This window comes from Symsagittifera roscoffensis, chromosome 1 (genome assembly GCF_963678635.1).
Source record: "Symsagittifera roscoffensis chromosome 1, txSymRosc1.1, whole genome shotgun sequence".
Taxonomy (NCBI): Eukaryota; Metazoa; Xenacoelomorpha; order Acoela; family Convolutidae; genus Symsagittifera; species Symsagittifera roscoffensis.
In genome coordinates this window covers 53522630-53543891 of record NC_087062.1, presented here as the reverse complement: position 1 = coordinate 53543891, position 21262 = coordinate 53522630, and the positions used below count along the sequence as shown (strand labels likewise).

At 34.3% G+C, this 21262-nt stretch overlaps 2 protein-coding genes across 2 annotated transcripts in view; one reads left to right on the top strand and one right to left on the bottom strand.

Moving 5' to 3' along the window:
• The window catches only part of LOC134845638 (lysine-specific demethylase 6A-like), a 438371-nt gene that overhangs the window by 380817 nt on the left and 36292 nt on the right, over positions 1–21262 (bottom strand). The window lies entirely within an intron of this gene.
• Positions 1–21262, top strand: part of LOC134845582 (uncharacterized) — a 47411-nt gene that overhangs the window by 1098 nt on the left and 25051 nt on the right. The gene's annotated exons all lie outside the window — the stretch shown is intronic.

Genomic DNA, 21262 nt, shown 5'->3' with positions numbered 1-21262 from the left:
ATGCCAAATTTTTTTTGAAATTGGCCGTTAATGCCCTAAGTTGTTTGACTGATTTTGAAACTGGGATCATTCCGGCAATCAAAATAGTGTTTTTTTGTGACGAACAATCTCGGATGTTGGTTTCACTATACCCAGTGTATTTTCCAAAAATTTCAGGAACTCGAATTTTTGAAAGAATATAGAAAACGATCCGACCCTGCACTTGATAGCTTGTAGACTATTCAGCTTGCTTTTTTACCCGTTGATGAGCTGATTGTTTGTTTCTAAAAAAATTATCATTACGTTTTATCGGAAATTTTTTCTCGACACCAAAAGCTTGAAAAAATTTTTCAGTACATTACTGAATTTTGGATAAGTGGTTACATCCTTCTCGTTATTTGGAATGTTTTTGACAGGGATTATACCATGAGAGCTAACAACAAAAGCGAAAATTAGAAAATGAGATAGAACAAAGAAGTTGGGGTCGTTCTGCCAAATTTTTGGAATTTGCTAAAAAAATTAAGTGCGCAAGAAATCGAATCTCGTATGCAATTACGAAGAATTTCGCGTGGCGAACCAACTCCGAAAAAATGACGAAAAAATCAGTTATTGGACGAAAAAACAATTCGCCCGTAAAAAATACTTATCTGGGGGGTCACTTGTCATCGAAAATGTATTGGTTGGGAGTTGCAGTCATTTGTCAAAGTTTTGGGAAAACAATGATTTTTCTCAAAGTATTAACTTTCTGCCGACCTAAATTTTATTGTTTTTGAGTGATTTTTATTTTTGCTTTCTCTATTCTGCTTTGTTAATTCAGTTTATGTCTAAATACTGAGGAGTCTGAATACGTGGTTGTCTAAATACTGCTGCGTAACCGGTAATTTCAACTTGAGTATGGAACAAATTAGCGCGAATGAGGCAGGTCATTTACCCTTGAGAAAAAGTTTTGAAACGACCGCATATTGGTTAAGTTAATTACTACATTTGCTTGAAATTTGTTTGAATTGCAAACCTTCTATCACACTTGGTTTTTGGCGGGTCCCCTCAATCACACTTGTACCCAGAGGTTCTATTAATGGTCTTTGGGGTAGGCCTATAAGCGAAATGTATCATTTTGTACTTTAAATAGCATGGTATGGAAATAGTTTAAGAAAAACTCAACAAAAAAAACTCTTTTTTCAAGTCACCTATTTTTTTAAAAAAAAAACTAACACTATTCCACAGACCGTATAATGCAGTTGGAACATTCAGGGCTTCGCTTCGATACAATTTTGAGATCAAAAGTGTCAAAAAATTTGGAAGCTGCCTTGTCTGAGTTTTTTTTTATAACTTCTGTAGCGTGGATCAGGGCGTCAATTCTGCTTTTCTTTGTTTTTGCAACCTGGCCTGTTTTTTTCAAAATCCTGAGGCTTAGTTTGAGTATTTTTTTATATAATTTTTTTTATATTTTTCAATGACCGGCAGAAAGGATCAGCCTTTATTTTGCGTTCTCTGTTTTCTCCCTGATTTTTATATAGGCAATCTTTTTACATTATGAAACGGCTCGGAAACTCCGAATCCTGAATATGTCTTTTTTCTTAGTAGCGCATGTATTTCGACTAACGCATTTGAAATTTAGTTTAAAATATATGCAACAAATTCAGAGTTTTTTGAAAGCTTTAATTCAATTTTTTTTTTAATTTTATTTTTAAATTTTTTTGTTCTTTGTACGAAACCAATATTATTTCCCTCACAGATTTTTCTCAGTCTAGACAAATTGATTATTTAGAGTACTGAAAAAAACGTATTTTGTTGGATCAAAATTCGTTGCAATTTTTTTTTCAATGTTCGATTTCTTTAAATAAAACAACATCTACAGTTTTTGTCAATATCCAATCTTTGAAAATTGAGTTTTTTTGTTGGATTATTCTTTCAAGTGTATTAACCTTGCGTGGCCTAGGTGTAGCTGAATATAAATCAGACCTTGAAACTCAGAGCCTGACCATAAAACGTTTCAAAATTGTACGCCAAGCAACCTACTATTTTGAGTCCATAAGCAAATACCCCGCATAGCATAAAATGCTTATAAATACCATAGGCAAAAAATGGTCAAATAGTTTCAAAACTTGAACATTGCGATCGTTAAATTGAGAATTACATGGATTGTAAGCTTTGTGGTTTTGTTTTGTTCTTATGTTTTTTCTACCATTTTTTCCTATCATTTTTTTTTATTTGTCCCTCTGCCACCTACCCCAAAGTTGTGCCTAAAAATCTAATTTCCTCCACTTACTACCTCTTCCCCCACTATTATACCCTTTACACACGTTTAGTCATCTCGCCACCTATTCCACTTACCCCCAAACACCAGCCCCGCCCTGCCTCCATTCGTCCCTCAACTGTTTGTGTGAAAGGGGTAATTGGAGAGATTGCTTCTTGAGGGGGGAGTGGGGGGTAGTGAAAGTTCGGGGTGGCGGGGATTAGTTTGTTGGGGGGTGGGGGGGCAAGTTATGAGAGGGGTGCTAAATTCGAAAAATGCGTTAAAACGTTTTTTGGCTTTTTTTGGAAGGAGGGTGTCAAAAGGGGGAAAAAGTGGGAGACGAGGGTAAAATTGGGTTATTTTACGCGGAATGTTGTTAAAAGTGTGCTGATATATTTGATAGTGAAATGAAAAGAGGCACTTAGCATAGTGGTAAAGCGTTCACTATGAGATCGTCACATCGTGTAATCGATCCCCTGCTATGGCAATGATAGTGTGTGAGGACGAGCTCTCACTTGACCTCTAGCTTCAGGTCTACCACAGCCTGACCGATTACGGCTGCAATAGTGGTACCACGTGAAAGCTCTAGACGCAAAAAGACGGCCTTGAGTCGCAAAAAAAGAGCGTCGCTCGACAAAGAAATCAGTCTGGAGTGTGGGGAAATAAGAGAAACGGACTATGCTTAGACGGGCTAGATAGCCTTGAAAGATCCTCTGCAAATCGCAGAAACCACAATTTTTATAAAAGGGATTAAGAAAACCCAAAAAAAATTATTGTTAACGAGATTTCAGAAATAAAATTCGCACCTTACTCTGTCACATTTAAGGTTGTTCTTACGTTTAACTAAAATTTGACATGAATCCCAATCTAAGATATCATTTTTGTTCCAGCTGGATTACTGTCGCATTTTAAACTTTGTATCCTCATATTAAATATTATAATGTATCATAAACTGAGGAAGAAAACAATATCATGATTTTCAAATTGAGTTTAGATAAAACATTGGAACTACTGAGTATACTTTAACCCATCTTATGAGAAAAATCAGAAGCAAACTCTAAAGATTCAATGTGTTAACTATCAGCGATTGCTAAAGTTGCAGAAGGCGAAGCTCTTAGTTTTTATTTTATAGGAAATATATTGTTAAATAGAAGCTGAAAACTAGAAATGAGTTTTTAAATAACAATCAGTGAAGAAAAAAATTGTCGTTCAGTTCAACTGCGAAAAAAAACGCTTGATAACTTTTCAGACCATTTATTCACGAAGGAAAGGACCAACATAGGAGCTATGCAGCTCATCACAGCGAACCGCTAATGTGCCCCTGCTTAAAAGAAACCTTACTAATAATGATACTAAGCCCAGCAATTACAATCTAACTAAATGTGGGCAAACTCTCAAAAAACCCACTAACTGAAAGAGCTTTTAAATTTAGGAAAATTTGAAACTTAAAATTCCCTTAACAATTTTACTCTACGTTGGAATCAGTAGCGGATTTAGGGGGGAAGGGGGGGCGGACACCTTTTCTCCTCAGGGATTCGACCCCCTGTACTTTTTAAGAAACTTTTTTTTTCGGCTGACCGGCCCTTAATTTTTTCTAAGGCGATTTTGGCGCCAATATATATTAATATACTAATTTTGAGAAGGGGAGCGCGCGCCTAAAGAACTAGATTTTTTGGTCCAAATTTTTTGGCCTTTTTTTCAAAAATTTGCCTCCGATGCAGAAAGTTTGGTCAACTTTAGGTCTTTATAGTGGTTTCGGAGAGTTCACAAAATAAATTTGATCAAACTAAAAAAAAGCTCGACAAAACTTTCAAAGTTTTTTCGCAAATCCGTACCTGGTTGGAATTACTGTTCAGTTAAGAATAAATAGCTTCGGATTGAAAATTAAGAAGTGTCAATAAATTTTGCTAGGGTGGATCGAGAATTTTCTCGAGGGGATGCAGCCCACTTTCAAAAAATTTTCGCAAATTTTGTCGCGATTTTTTTATAGTCGAGCAAATTGATTTTATGAGACCCTTTTTGGCAACAATCTGTGCGCCGCATGCAACATCGCTTTTTTTGGCAAGCGCTTGCCCCTCGAATTTAATAAATGAAAAACGCAAAGGCGCCATTATAAAAATTTTAGGGTCCGTCAGCCAAAAATGGACATGTGAAAGTAGTACAAAGGGGGACCCTTTGGGTTGTCAAGGGTCCCACCCAATCCCACTCAATCCACTACTAAGTTTCACCGTAACCATTATGTGAATATTGTCGCAGAGGACACGAATTTTACATTTCTTTACTCTAAAGTCAGAAAACTTTTATACTAAAAGTTTTTCATTTTTGAAATATAAATTTTATTGATTTTTACTCCGAAAAATTGGGTGAAACTTTGTATTCGTGTGTGTTTTTTTGTTTATTTTCTTTTTTTTCTTTTTTTTTCCATGCAAAATCAGCTTCCACAAATAACGTCATGATTCATAGAACCTTTAAAAAATTTCAAAATTGTTTTCCCAATGTCGAGAAAAACCGGTTTGAACTTTTGGTTTTTGTCCTAACTCGAGCGAATAAAGCGAGCAAGCAGGCTTACAATGGCTTAATTTAGTGGCCTAAAAGCCTACAATAGCCTGATTTAAAACGTTCAAACTTAGTTACACTCGATGAACGTTTTGTTTTTTTAAAGTATTTTGGCGCCTTTTTGAAATCAAAACTTCTAAATTTCAAAAAACTGATTAAGATTTGAAAAAATTTTTGATTTTTTTTGTTTTTCTAGTCAATTTTCTTCAAAAACTGTTTATCATTTTGCTTATTTCACTAAGACTGTCAAGTATGTCATATGAAAAACTAAGCTAATTTTTTATCCCAATCTTTTTTCCAATGTAAAAACTGATAAAAAAGATAAATTGTACATAGCTAGACGATGCCTTGATAAAAAATTGTTATCTTGTCATCTATAAGTTATGTTTTTAAGTCAAATTGTACAATGTACAAAAAAACAACGAAAAATGGTTGGCACACATTGATAGTGCAATTGTTGAAAGCTCAGAATAATAAGGCTGAAAATGCGTTGATTAAATATATCACTTGAGTCATTTCTATACTTTTTTGTGTTACTTGATTTTGTGTAGAGGTAAAAACCAAACAAAAGTAACTGCTAGTTCACACTAGAATAAAAAATTCCTTCCCATTTGCAGTGGTTGGATTAACAAGATTGATCAAGTATTAGAGTGAAACCTTGATTAATCCAGTTTCACTTTGAGGGCACTTTAAAAAAACTATAGGAGAAAAATTGATAATTTAGTCAACATTTCTCTTTCGCATCCTCCACCAGCTTTATAAATTTTGAGGGTTGTATTTAGCATCTCGTATACTAATAGTGAAATCAAATGATTTGATTCAGCTCAATTTGCATCGATTCAATCCACCGCTTACGCGTGTTATAAAAACTCTATCTATGCGCAAATCTACCAAGCGTTAATTACTCCAACTTGACCAAATTAGCAGTTGTCAAACCACCATAACTTTGGGGAAACTGGTCTTTTTGTTTATCCCGCCCAAATTTCTCAGTTTTGCGACTCTGTAATATTCAATGTATAATTGTTGAGAACAATATACTAATAGCACTGGTTGGTTTGGTTAATACAAATGCGATCACTTTATTCTTGTCGACTTCTAAAATGTCCAAACATGGAGCAGATACAAAGGAGATCTTTTTTTCCCTGGAGCTGTTTCTGCAATTTTTTAAGTCTGGTTCAAACTCTGGAGCGAATAGTCGTTTACCAAATATTCTTCATTTTAGGCCAATTCGGCTAATTTACAAATCGACTTAAAGTTGTGAAGAAAACAATCTGAGATGGTACTGAATTGTGATTGACTAATTCTAGCCAATAAGATTGAAGCAAAATAGTTTCAGTTCAAGATGTTGAAAAATTGGAATTGGTTTTTGGGCGGAATAAGAAAAAAAACCCGCGGAAACAAATCACAAGTAACTTTCATTTTAGAGCCAGTAAACAATGAGTAAAAACTAAAAAAAAAACAGAATAGAAAAACATCACAAAAAAGAAGTATCGGTTTAAAAAAATGAGAACTGGAATACGTTTTTTATGCGATTGAAATAAATTTTGAAAGTTTAAATTCTGTTTCAAAAGAAATGTGAAACATTTTTGAGCTTAACCGATTCACTGATTTCTCCGCCGTTTGAACTTTGATTTAAACATTAAGTCACCGGTTGTATGCTAATTTTAATGGACCAGTCTATAACACAATATCGGAACATTTACATTTAACTTTTCGTGGCTAAAAAATGTAGAACACCACAGTTTTTACCCCATATTTTCAGCATTTTCCTACACTTATTCCATCACTTTTGTCGTGCAGTTTTTTTACACTACGAAAACAAACACTACGTTTTTTACTTTTCTGAATGAAAAAACAACTGCTTGAACTTTGCTGCATTGATTTGTTTGGCGCACTCGAACAAAAAACAATTTCACGCAGCAAGTTTGTCCTTGTCAATTTAAATTCTTTTGTATTTCTCCTAAATTATACTTATTATTGCGTTCTCTGAAGCGGTAATCACTACTCTTCACTACTTAACACTTCCTAAATGACTTCTGGGAGAACTATTATAACCTGGGGTGTTAATATTGCCTTGTCACTTTTGGTAAATATACTGGCCAAAATCAGATTTGTTGAACCTGAAGTATTCTCATGACTAGAATTTATATGTAATGGCCCCTTCTCGAGCAAAAAGCGTTGTAGCTTGAAAATTTAGGCAATCAGTTCTTGCAGTCTTCGTTTTATATTTTCTCGGACAGAAGGAGCTTTCTCTACGACAGGCAAGTTTTGTGTCCTTATCAACCCGTACTGACAAGAAATGAATTGCAATCAATTTTATACATCTAATGTAGCAAAGACCTAAAAAGTCGCATTAAGTCGATTTCAAGATATTTTTCATCAATATGGAAACATCTTACATTTTAAATCAAAATCCTAATGCGCTATGGACTTAATCTTAACTTTTATCTCAAGCCCAACGTTTAAAACTCATGCAGAGCAACCATCAGAGGAAAATGAACGCGATCCAACTTCAAGGCTAGACAGTACCTGTGTAATTTTAGTCTAAAATTTTGCGCTTACAGATTCACTTCAGTCTGAAACGAATCAACTTAAAACTGCTTTTGCGCACCGATTCGGTCTATGAATTAAATTGAAGTATTTCAGCTTCTCATAGCTCAACTAGCTTTTTTCGAAAAACTTGAAACTTTTCGAAAAACTTGAAATAACTTGGAATAATTCATTGTTTCTCAGCTTTAAAAGCTTGCTTAGAAAAAATAAACTTTCGCGAACCGATTCGATTCGCAAAATAAATTGAAAAAATTCAAATTTGCATAGCTCTAATAATTTGCTTAAAAAACTTTTTGCGAATCAAACCAGTCAAATCAAATTTTTGCGAATCAAATCAAAGTAAGTTAGAATATTTCATAGGTTGAATAGCTTGCGGTAGGAAACCCTATTTTTTCCTGAATATGAAAAAATTCAACTTTTCTGCTCTTTATAAGAAATATAAAAAAGACATGGAAGCCGGAAGATACTTGAAACTTTTTTTTTCATCAAAAAATACCGTGGAAAAAACTTGGTACAATGAAGTCTGTATTTTTTCTAACTCTCAATCATGTTTAGTAGTCTTGGTATATGTCCCGGTCGGGGTTTTCACTGAATTTTTTTTCTTGAGAGGTTATGAAAAAAAATGAGTGTGCGAAATTTTTTGAAACTTCTGACTGTCTTGTGGATTGTTTTGCAAATTCAAACTATGACTACTCCAAAAAAATCAGCCCAAGAAACGCTAGAAAAAACTTTTGTTAGTCGGATATTCCCAGTTTTATATTTTCCGGTAAATTCATTATTTTGCAAAAAAAAAAAATTTTTCGACTTAAACATAGATCGTTTTCCTACGCTTTCAAATAAGTCATTTTACAATTTCAGACGACAACGACTTTTTCATGCACCGTTTTTAAATATCTTCATATTTTTAAGAGTTGCCAAAACTGTTTTTTTTTCTCTCAAACTTAGTCTGGGAGAAAGAGACACACTAATCACTTAAGCGCATCCGTTGATCTTTAGAAGTGTGAAAAAATTAGTAAACTCTTCGTATCAACGTTCCTGTTACACTTAAATAGTCATCAATTTCATTTGTTGCCTAAGGAAGTACTGAGTGATTTAGTTTGCCTATCTTCGGGAATAGATGATACCATCTGTTTGTTTAATTTAAAATGGAAATATTGTTCCAACTATCCAAAAAATTACAGAATTTTTCCACTTGTGTTTTTTCAATTCAATTTCAACTTTTTAAGTAACCTTTTCTAACCGGCTAAAAATTATTGATGACTGGAACTCAAATTTTGATAAACGATTTAACTGTGAGAGAATTGTTTTTCAAAGTTTTGATGCCTTGAAAATTGCCAATTTGGGAGATTTATTGTTCCAACTTTCAAAGAAAATGAGTAGTTATGCCTGGAATGGTTTTTTCTGACCAAATTTCAAACTAGCATTTGCTGAGCGGGTTGCTAATCGAACTTTTTTTTATCGAACTGCAGCTATTTAATTGTTCCCGAATAGTTTGGGTAATTTAGGTATTGACAAAACTATGAATTTTAGGCTGATCATATTAAAATTTAAGTGTTAGAATTTGAGTCCTGAATGTAGTTAATTGCTTCATGGCATACGGCTGGGTCCATGCAGATCAAGAGATATATCATCTGAGCGCCCAGAGTTTTTTAAAATTGGTCTGAACAAAAAACCACCTAGAGCATATATATTTTTCACTTTCTTCGAACGGCGGAATAAAAAAAGCAATTTTTCCTTGAAGCGTTTTAAATATTTTTGGACGTATAAAATTTAGTTACATTACTCAATAAATGATGGGCAATATTAATACAAAACATTTGTGCGGGAGTGGTAAAATAAAAAATCATTTCAAATTTCATACACGAACATGTTGACTCGCAGAAGTCAAAATGAAGCTAAAATCTCAAAATTGAATTATAATAGAATTGTCACAGGAAAAATGTATGATGGTTAATCAGTCAAAATCAACGTGATGACCACGAGATGCTTCTGGCAAAATAAAAACATTTGTATTTTTTGCTGCTCTCAGCACCTTTTGAATAGTTCCTGTTTCCCCAATCCATACTTCCTCACTTTCTCCAATTTGACCGGGGACCAAAATCTGCATGTGTCGGATATCTACAATGACTTCCCCAATTAAAGCAGGATTTCATCTATCAAACAAATTTTTGACAACAGCAGTATATAGACAGTCAGTGGCACGTTCTTCTCATTTTCCGACATTTTTCATTATGACTTTTTTCTATAAAAACTAAATCTTCCAATTCAATTTTTTTTAAAAAGTATCCGTATGCGAGGTTCGCAGCTCCTTATTTCATCTATTAGCCCAAGGAGTACAATAAAGTTATTAGTATGGTTCGAAAGCGACTTTATGATTTATATTGGAAGTTTATTGAATCGCAGATGGAGTTAACCATTATCGCAAAAAAGCCTAAAACTTGTCTATGCTTTCTTAACTTCAAGGATTGTGAAGGTATACTTGAAATAAGATTAAATCTATACTAAGATAAACTAGTTTTTTTCCATCATCAAGACAACTTTTATCATATTTCTTCTGATTAATTTATACTTGAGTTGTTTGATTCCAATTAAAATAGTTTACGGTTCTATGTGATAATTTCTACAATTGCAATTAACTAAGTCAGCGGGATTGTGAATTTTTATATTATTTCAACTTGTCAACCCCTTTGTAACAAATCAAGAAATCAGTGAAAGTGTACAGCTCAGCTCCGCGCCTCTGTCACTGCAGATCAATATTGCGTAATCTAGGATTAGATTATACCTACGTGGATAGCAATACTAAGTTTTCTTACTCTTTCCATCGATGGGCTTATGAGGAAAACTTCGTCCTATTTCATTTTCGCAAATACTCGCCAATCAAATACGGAAGGACACCGATTGTTCTGATTTATTGGCATAGATTTACTGGCAGTAAAATTCCGACTAAAACTGCCTGTCTTGTCGCTGCTTACTTCGCTGCTTCTGATTTAAGTAGAGGAAACAGGTAAATGAGTATTTTGCAAGGCTTGACCTGTAAAATTGTACAGATTACATATTCAAGATTTTTGACCATTTTTCAGTTACGAACATCTAAAATTGGAATATGTGGAATTCAACACCCTTAAGTCGATTATGCTAGTCATACAATTCCATGAAAAGACAAAAGCCACGCAAAATTCATACAATTCTTCAAAGCTCAAAAGAAAACTTTTAGTATCATTTGATTGCTTTTCGAATATAAAAATACAATTTTAGAAATAGAAAAGTTCAAAAAAGCTGCTTATCTGTTTCCAAAGGTGTTATCTTCATTGTAAGCTTTTTTGATGATGGCAACAAACCTCTTTTTTTAATTGCTTAATCAAAAATTTAAAAAAAAACAAGTTTGTCTTCAAGATTTATAACGCATTTTTTGAGCCTAAAATGATTTTTTTTCTGTTATTTTTTCCTAGGTGGGTTTGCTCACCACATGGATCAAAATTTTACAAGGTATTTTTTTTTGTCTTTTTTGCTCAACCCTCGCAGTTTTAGCCCATTTCAGGTACCATTGTTTTACTCGTTTAGAAAATAATTTCTCTGTCGCCGTTATTCAATCTTTTGATCAGTACATTTGAGTCCGTTGTTTTAGCCACTAAACTATGGCAGTTTTGATTATCGTTTTTTCAAAGTGCGAAATCATTTTGTCGGCATTAATAGATCAAGGTAAAAGAAATGCATTGATTTTGGACTCTTTTCAGATTAGTTTTGATGTTTTGGACTAATTTGTATCGGCCTGCTGTGTATATGCAACATTTGCAGCATCTTATTCCCCAAATTTTGTAACTCAATAAGTTTTTGCCATTTGTTGTTTTGCTTTTATTTGACCATGATCAACTGAGTTTGGTCCATACCCACGGAGCCGCATTCCCGGATAGCCGAAAAAACTAAATACCTCCGGTTTTATTTAAATTAAATCAGAAAATTTTGAGACGCATTCTGATTGGGCAAAATGCGCAGCCTGTTAATAGCTAACAAAAGGCCGAACATTTTTAAGAGATTTGATTGGTTAATACTTTTGCTCTCATTGAATTAATTAATAGCAAAAGTCCGACTACTACAGGGATTTGATCCCCTCAACAACCAAAGGGTCCCTCTTTGGTATGTTTTATGATATACATTTTCGGCCGAGAAACCCTAAAATTTTTCAGTATATGCTAAATTTAAAGGGGAGCACGCGCTGAAAAACGGAATTTTTTGGTCAAAATTTTTTCAAAAAATCCCAAAAACCGGGGGGGGGGGGGGCATGGTGGGGGTAAATGTGGGTGGTCAGAGGAAGTAATTGGGAGGGGGAAGGGAATGGGAAGGAAGAATGATCGGACTAAGTGTGTGTGGGGGGGGGGGGGATGGGTAGAGAAAGGGTACCGAAACAAAGGGTAGAGAAAGGGTAATGAAAACAGTGAAAACGAGGTTTTTAAGTAAGTTTGTAGAATCTCTTTGACTTCTATGGTACCTAGTAACGAATCTCTCCCCCCTCCCCAATTAAGAAATGGGTAAGGGGGCAGAAGGGAGGTAATTGCTAAGTAGACCCAAAATTTCAGCTATCCGGGAACGAACTTATTTTTCGGCTATCCGGGAACGAATTTATTTTTCGGCTATCCGGGAACAAATTTATTTTTCGGCTATCCGGGTATTCGGCTCCGTGACACGCCACCCTGAGTTTTACTATGACATTTGATTCCGACTTTCGAAGAAAGTGAGGAATATATTTGCTCGGGGTTTTTTTTTCATTCAGAACAATTTCACAAAACTCTTTTCCCATGCAGATCTTGAGATTGAACTCTTGATCTGCATGGGACCAGCAAGGTGTGCAGACCTTTATAGCAACCTACCACGGGTCTGTCTAAATTGCTCGTTTTATACTTTATACTTTATCCCGCACTACAATATTTTTCCCATTTGATTTGAAGCAGCTGATCGTTTTTTATCAATTCCATACAAGACTCAAATTTTAACCCTTAAAATTTGTTATGATTCGCAATATAAATTGAAAAAATTCAAATTTGCATAGCTCTAATAATTTGCTTAAAAAACTTTTTTGCGAATCAAACCAGTCAAATCAAATTTTTGCGAATCAAATCAAAGTAAGTTAGAATATTTCATAGGTTGAATAGCTTGCTGTAGGAAACCCTATTTTTTCCTGAATATGAAAAAAAATTCAACTTTTCTGCTCTTTATAAGAAAAATAAAAAAGACATGGAAGCCGGAAGATACTTGAAACTTTTTTTTTCATCAAAAAATACCGTGGAAAAAACTTGGTACAATGAAGTCTGTATTTTTTTCTAACTCTCAATCATGTTTAGTAGTCTTGGTATATGTCCCGGTCGGGGTTTTCACTGAATTTTTTTTTCTTGAGAGGTTATGAAAAAAAATGAGTGTGCGAAAATTTTTGAAATTTCTGACTGTCTTGTGGATTGTTTTGCAAATTCAAACTATGACTACAAACGTAAAAAACTTTTGTTAGTCGGATATTCCCAGTTTTATATTTTCCGGTAAATTCATTATTTTGCAAAAAAAAAAAATTTTCGACTTAAACATAGATCGTTTTCCTACGCTTTCAAATAAGTCATTTTACAATTTCAGACGACAACGACTTTTTCATGCACCGTTTTTAAATATCTTCATATTTTTAAGAGTTGCCAAAACTGTTTTTTTTTCTCTCAAACTTAGTCTGGGAGAAAGAGACACACTAATCACTTAAGCGCATCCGTTGATCTTTAGAAGTGTGAAAAAATTAGTAAAATCTTCGTATCAACGTTCCTGTTACACTTAAATAGTCGTCAATTTCATTTGTTGCCTAAGGAAGTACTGAGTGATTTAGTTTGCCTATCTTCGGGAATAGATGATACCATCTGTTTGTTTAATTTAAAATGGAAATATTGTTCCAACTATCCAAAAAATTACAGAATTTTTCCACTTGTGTTTTTTCAATTCAATTTCAACTTTTTAAGTAACCTTTTCTAACCGGCTAAAAATTATTGATGACTGGAACTCAAATTTTGATAAACGATTTAACTGTGAGAGAATTGTTTTTCAAAGTTTTGATGCCTTGAAAATTGCCAATTTGGGAGATTTATTGTTCCAACTTTCAAAGAAAATGAGTAGTTATGCCTGGAATGGTTTTTTCTGACCAAATTTCAAACTAGCATTTGCTGAGCGGGTTGCTAATCGAACTTTTTTTATCGAACTGCAGCTATTTAATTGTTCCCGAATAGTTTGGGTAATTTAGGTATTGACAAAACTATGAATTTTAGGCTGATCATATTAAAATTTAAGTGTTAGAATTTGAGTCCTGAATGTAGTTAATTGCTTCATGGCATACGGCTGGGTCCATGCAGATCAAGAGATATATCATCTGAGCGCCCAGAGTTTTTTAAAATTGGTCTGAACAAAAAACCACCTAGAGCATATATATTTTTCACTTTCTTCGAACGGCGGAATAAAAAAAGCAATTTTTCCTTGAAGCGTTTTAAATATTTTTGGACGTATAAAATTTAGTTACATTACTCAATAAATGATGGGCAATATTAATACAAAACATTTGTGCGGGAGTGGTAAAATAAAAAATCATTTCAAATTTCATACACGAACATGTTGACTCGCAGAAGTCAAAATGAAGCTAAAATCTCAAAATTGAATTATAATAGAATTGTCACAGGAAAAATGTATGATGGTTAATCAGTCAAAATCAACGTGATGACCACGAGATGCTTCTGGCAAAATAAAAACATTTGTATTTTTTGCTGCTCTCAGCACCTTTTGAATAGTTCCTGTTTCCCCAATCCATACTTCCTCACTTTCTCCAATTTGACCGGGGACCAAAATCTGCATGTGTCGGATATCTACAATGACTTCCCCAATTAAAGCAGGATTTCATCTATCAAACAAATTTTTGACAACAGCAGTATATAGACAGTCAGTGGCACGTTCTTCCCATTTTCCGACATTTTTCATTATGACTTTTTTCTATAAAAACTAAATCTTCCAATTCAATTTTTTTTAAAAAGTATCCGTATGCGAGGTTCGCAGCTCCTTATTTCATCTATTAGCCCAAGGAGTACAATAAAGTTATTAGTATGGTTCGAAAGCGACTTTATGATTTATATTGGAAGTTTATTGAATCGCAGATGGAGTTAACCATTATCGCAAAAAAGCCTAAAACTTGTCTATGCTTTCTTAACTTCAAGGATTGTGAAGGTATACTTGAAATAAGATTAAATCTATACTAAGATAAACTAGTTTTTTTCCATCATCAAGACAACTTTTATCATATTTCTTCTGATTATTTTATACTTGAGTTGTTTGATTCCAATTAAAATAGTTTACGGTTCTATGTGATAATTTCTACAATTGCAATTAACTAAGTCAGCGGGATTGTGAATTTTTATATTATTTCAACTTGTCAACCCCTTTGTAACAAATCAAGAAATCAGTGAAAGTGTACAGCTCAGCTCCGCGCCTCTGTCACTGCAGATCAATATTGCGTAATCTAGGATTAGATTAAACCTACGTGGATAGCAATACTAAATTTTCTTACTCTTTCCATCGATGGGCTTATGAGGAAAACTTCTTCCTATTTCATTTTCGCATATACTCGCCAATCAAATACGGAAGGACACCGATTGTTCTGATTTATTGGCATAGATTTACTGGCAGTAAAATTCCGACTAAAACTGCCTGTCTTGTCGCTGCTTACTTCGCTGCTTCTGATTTAAGTAGAGGAAACAGGTAAATGAGTATTTTGCAAGGCTTGACCTGTAAAATTGTAGATATTACATATTCAAGATTTTTGACCATTTTTCAGATACGAACATCTAACACACATGGAATATGTGGAATTTAACACCCTTAAGTCGATTATGCTAGTCATACAATTCCATGAAAAGACAACAGCCACGCAAAATTCATACAATTCTTCAAAGCTCAAAAGAAACTTTTTAGTATCATTTGATTGCTTTTCGAATATAAATATACAATTTTAGAAATAAAAAAGTTCAAAAAAGCTGCTTATCTGTTTCCAAAGGTGTTATCTTCATTGTAAGCTTTTTTGATGATGGCAACAAACCTCTTTTTTTAATTGCTTAATCAAAAATTTTAAAAAAAAACAAGTTTGTCTTCAAGATTTATAACGCATTTTTTGAGCCTAAAATGATTTTTTTCTGTTATTTTTTCCTAGGTAGGTTTGCTCACCACATGGATCAAAACTTTACAAGGTATTTTTTTCATTGTCTTTTTTGCTCAACCCTCGCAGTTTTAGCCCTTTTCAGGTACCATTGATTTACTCGTTTAGAAAATAATTTCTCTGTCGCCGTTATTCAATCTTTTGATCAGTACATTTGAGTCCGTTGTTTTAGCCACTAAACTATGGCGGTTTTGATTATCGTTTTTTCAAAGTGCGAAATCATTTTGTCGGCATTAATAGATCAAGGTAAAAGAAATGCATTGATTTTGGACTCTTTTCAGATTAGTTTTGATGTTTTGGACTAATTTGTATCGGCCTGCTGTGTATATGCAACATTTGCAGCATCTAATTCCCCAAATTTTGTAACTCAATAAGTTTTTGCCATTTGTTGTTTTGCTTTTATTTGACCATGATCAACTGAGTTTGGTCCATACCCACGGAGCCGCATTCCCGGATAGCCGAAAAAACTAAATACCTCCGGTTTTATTTAATTTAAATCAGAAAATTTTGAGACGCATTCTGATTGGAAAAAATGCGCAGCCTGTTAATAGCTAACAAAATTCCGAACATTTTAAAGAGATTTGATTGGTTAATACTTTTGCTCTCATTGAATTAATTAATAGCAAAAGTCCGACTACTACAGGGATTTGATCCCCTCAACAACCAAAGGTCCCTCTTTGGTATGTTTTATGATATAAATTTTCGGTCGAGAAACCCTAAAATTTTTCAGTATATGCTAAATTTAAAGGGGAGCACGCGCTGAAAAACGGAATTTTTTGGTCAAAATTTTTTCAAAAAATCCCAAAAACGGGGGGGGGGGGGGGGGGGCATGGTGGGGGTAAATGTGGGTGGTCAGAGGAAGTAATTGGGAGTGGGAAGGGAATGGGAAGGAAGAATGATCGGACTAAGTGTGTGTGGGGGGGATGGGTAGAGAAAGGGTACCGAAACAAAGGGTAGAGAAAGGGTAATGAAAACAATGAAAACGAGGTTTTTAAGTAAGTTTGTAGAATCTCTTTGACTTCTATGGTACTTAGTAACGAATCTCTCCCCCCTCCCCAATTAAGAAATGGGTAAGGGGGCAGAAGGGAGGTAATTGCTAAGTAGACCCAAAATTTCAGCTATCCGGGAACGAACTTATTTTTCGGCTATCCGGGAACGAATTTATTTTTCGGCTATCCGGGAACAAATTTATTTTTCGGCTATCCGGGTATTCGGCTCCGTGACACGCCACCCTGAGTTTTACTATGACATTTGATTCCGACTTTCGAAGAAAGTGAGGAATATATTTGCTCGGGGTGTTTTTTTTTCATTCAGAACAATTTCACAAAACTCTTTGTGCAATCGGGGGATTGAACTCTTGATCTGCATGGGACCAGCAAGGTGTGCAGACCTTTATAGCAACCTACCACGGGTCGGTCTAAATTGCTCGTTTTATACTTTATACTTTATCCCGCACTACAATATTTTTCCCATTTGATTTGAAGCAGCTGATCGTTTTTTATCAATTCCATACAAGACTCAAATTTTAACCCTTAAAATTTGTTATGATTAGCTAGCATTCATAGTTTTGCCTACAGTTAGTTTACGAAACCAATAAAAGGGCAGTCGGAACATTCAGGCCTTAGCACTGATATAAACAGGCTTGTTGTTCCGACTTTCGATACGAAAGTAACGGAATATTTGTGCTCGGGGTGGGTTTTTTTTTTCTTCAGACAAATTTCGACTTTTTAACTAGCCATTTTTGACGGAATTTTTTTATATCATTCAAAAGGTATTGTTGTCCTGAGCTTAAATTTGAAAAGATGTTTCACCTGTGATCATTTTTCGTAAAGTTATGAGGGTTTAAAGATTGCCATTTTGGCCATTTTGACCAATTTGGGACAATTAACGCGCAAAATAACTCGCGCTATTAACGCGTAAGCGGAGATTTAATCCGTCTTATAAATCGTTCCAAATTGGTTGAACGAAGCTTATTTGCCATAATTGATTTGTTACAAGGAACGAAATCTATCTTTTTGTACTTTATATGGCGTGTGGGGGGATGATTTTCATAAAAAATTTCAAATTTTAGAGAAAAAAAATTTCATTTTATTTTATTACATTTAATTTTTTTGATGTATTACTGCTGCTCAATAAACCCTAAAAGGCAGTCGGAGAATTCAGGGCTTCGCCCTGATACGAGCAGTCTTGTTTCTTTTCTAAATGAAAAAAAAAACAAGATTAAGAGCGGTTTGAAACACATTGGAATAACATAAGAGGTGAAGTTTTGAACTCATTTTTTGAAAGAGAGTTTCTAATTACTGCAGTTCATATTTCAATCTGAGCAAATTTTCATTGTTCCGGTTTTCGAAGAAAGCAAGGAATGTATATTCTTGGGGTGCTTTTTTGGACCGTTATCGGAGATAAAATTTTAGAGTGTGGAACGAAACTGGCGTTTACAGGTTCTTAAGCGGGTGTGGTGCGCACTATTCTAAATGCACTCTGTTCCCACTTAAACTGCACAATCAAACTTTGAAAACTTCATATATGATACTAAAAGGGTAAAACGGCTTTTAATTGCGCGTCAAAAATGTTGCCAAATTGAAATCTGGGAAGCTATTCTTATTGTACTCTCATTTTATATTGACAGCCCAGAACTTTTAGTTTATCAAAGATTAATTGTTTCTTGACCCAAATTTGTTGGAGATCAATTAAAGGGCAATCGGAATATTCATGGCTTTGCCCTGATCTATGCGCATACTTGTATTTCACTTAACTTTCTGATGGTTGCAGTTTTAAAATTTTAATTTTTGTAAGTTTTAGAATGAATAGTCCAGGTATTGTCTCAGTTTAAGCTCACAGTTAGCATGTCAAATTTTTCGAAATCATTTCTGTATTAATTGATATTTTGGCTTCTGATATTCAAAAGGTATCAATTTTACAACAACGTGGTGATAAAAATATCAGATGCTGTAACTTATTGAGTTGATTGGTAAGATAACTTCTCTAATTCTAATTCTAAACTGATTCTAATTATCGTTCATTTACCTCCACGCTGTGTTCAGTTAGAACTCAACTCTTCTCATACGCCCTTCTGTCTATAAATCAAAAAATTTATAAAAGTTAATGGGCTCAAAACAATGTTCGAAATCTCTAATCTAAATTTTTTGAGGATATATCTTCAGCTACCAAAAAAAATTATCGCAAAAAAACTCATCGGATGTGAAAATTATATCGGAACTCATCCTTCACCTAAAAAAGTAGCATGAAATAACAGCACTATTTTAAATCACAAATCAGTCATAGATAATTCATAAACAAGTTATACAAATAAATACTCTATTTTTCTACATTAAGCATTGCGACTTAGCTGCTTATCGAATTGTGTCTTCGAATCATTTCACGTTCTTTTTTCGAAACTTTGATAGCGATTTCGTATAAAAATCAATGGAACGCTTTTGAAAATATTAACTTATCTTTTCCCGCCCAGTTGGAAGGAGAGGCATTTGGACTTTGGGAGATAGAGGTTATTCGATGTGAGCGGTCAAGATTAAAAGTGAGTTGGTCTCTAATTGGGAGCAGATTACAACTGATCATATAGTGCATTGGTGCAACTGGAGAAGAAGTTAAGGTTGCATCTAGGGAAAAGCGGGAGGGAATAAAACAATCTAAGGGGCGGTGCACACTGCATACCAAGTGGGCTTTGATCAGCACCATACTGCCAGGTCTGTTTGTCATCGGAATTAAAGCTACCTGCATCTTTTCAATCTTCATTACTTTTGTTCCAAATTGAAAAAGGCAACAAACAACAAAGCCCCAAGGAAGACAGAGACAAAACAGGCAAGTGCGATCCAATTATGGATTGCCATTGCCGCTCTGATTTTGACGCCATCACAGCCGCCCGTTTTTAAATAAGAGCCGTTGTCATACTGCTTTCATTGCAATTCCAACACCGAATACAATCATTTTTTTTTTTACTTTCTTTTAATAATATTACAAGAATCACACGCCTCACTTCAGGTGAGCAAAAAAAACTCTAGGTTGAATTTCAAGTACTTATTTTTTGGCTACGTGTTTTTTGTGACAAAGTCTCTGTAAACAGAGGTAAGAAGTAGTTTCATATTCAAAGAACCATCGTGAAATGTTGAGTAGCCCCTAAATGCCTTTTGGTGTTATTTTACTGAGTAGCCCCCTCAGTTCTCGCTGTCAATTTTTTTGAAAGGATCCCTTTTTGGTACTACTCTACAAGATCCGCAAATGCGCGTTAAGAATACATTTTTCACACCAGGTCATTTTTGGCCTGGTTTTCAAACATAATTAAACATCGAAAAAATTTCAACAATTGTTCTAAAAGCTGCCTCTCATTGGAAAGCTTCTGCTTACGCCATTGAAAGTTCTGCTCAAGTGTCTTAGCACTATTCTTTCTATTTTATTCGCTAAATAGCAATGGCATGCGCAAGACTTTTTGAAGGTAGGGAAAATGAAAAAGAAACCACAATCTTTGAATTATGTAGGCCATTTTGATTTTTCGGGTTTTGTCAAAATCCTAGAAAAACCATATATACATATACAGTCGCGGATGTTGGGGAGGTTTGGGGTGATGCCACTGCTGCCGACCAAAAGAGTCCCTCTTTGTACTATTTTGAGATATCAATTTTCGGCTGACTGACCCTAGAATAAATATATTGGCCATTCAGGCGCCAATATAAACTAACTTTGAGTGGAAGCGCGCACCAAAAAACGCGATTGGTAAGTTAAATTTTCTTAACTGATTCTAACTATCGTTCTTTTATCTCCAGATTTGAAAACGCTCGGTTCAGTTAGAACTCAACTCTTCTTATACGTACTATAAGTTGCATGCACTATACGATCTTTGAGGGGGAGCTCGCACCAAAAAACGCGATTATTTAATTTCAAAAAAAAAATAACAAAACGCTTTTTTGACCTTCTAAAATTTGCCAGTGGCGCAAAAATATGGCCGAAATAGGGTCTTTCTAGTGATTTGGGTAATTTGGGCGAACCCATAAAATCAGTTTGATTGAAATAACAAAAAAAGCCCACAAAATTTTGTATTTCTTTGAGAAAAAACTAGATCCGCCCCTACATATATATGCACTAAGACTTTAAAAAAATGCAGTTGATTGACTTTTTCGTTTTCGGATGGCCACTTTCAATTGATCGATTGATACATCTTGACTTTCAATTGATTGATTGATACAGGTTCGACAAAAGCTGTCAATTTTGTAGTGAATGTCTGATTAAACTGATGTCAATTAAAAACAAGAAAAGCCTGTTGTTGTGCAAGTAGCACAAAATGTTCAAACCATATTTATAAAAAAAAAGGAAAAAAAAATTTTGTTTTCAAATTCCTTCGAACTAGTCAGTTTTTTGGTAGATGGTGTCATTCAAAAATAAACAATTGCGTATAAACTTAGTGAATTTAGTAAATTAGGCATGATTGACGACAATTGTTTTCAAAACATAAATACAACTCGTGAAAAAAAAATCAACTTTTTGCACAATAATTTAATTTTTTTTAGTGAATTTTTTGCCACGCAAGCGCTAAATGAAACATCTAGGACTTTTTTTTCAAAAAATTAGTAGAAAATAGTGAACTTGCATCCAGCGAGCGTAACTCGATTGCGTTACTAGCTCGGAATTAGACAAAAGTTGAAAATTTCAAACCTCTTTTTATCAACATTGAAAAAGTTTATTATGTTTTTTAAATCTCGTTCGAATCACGACTG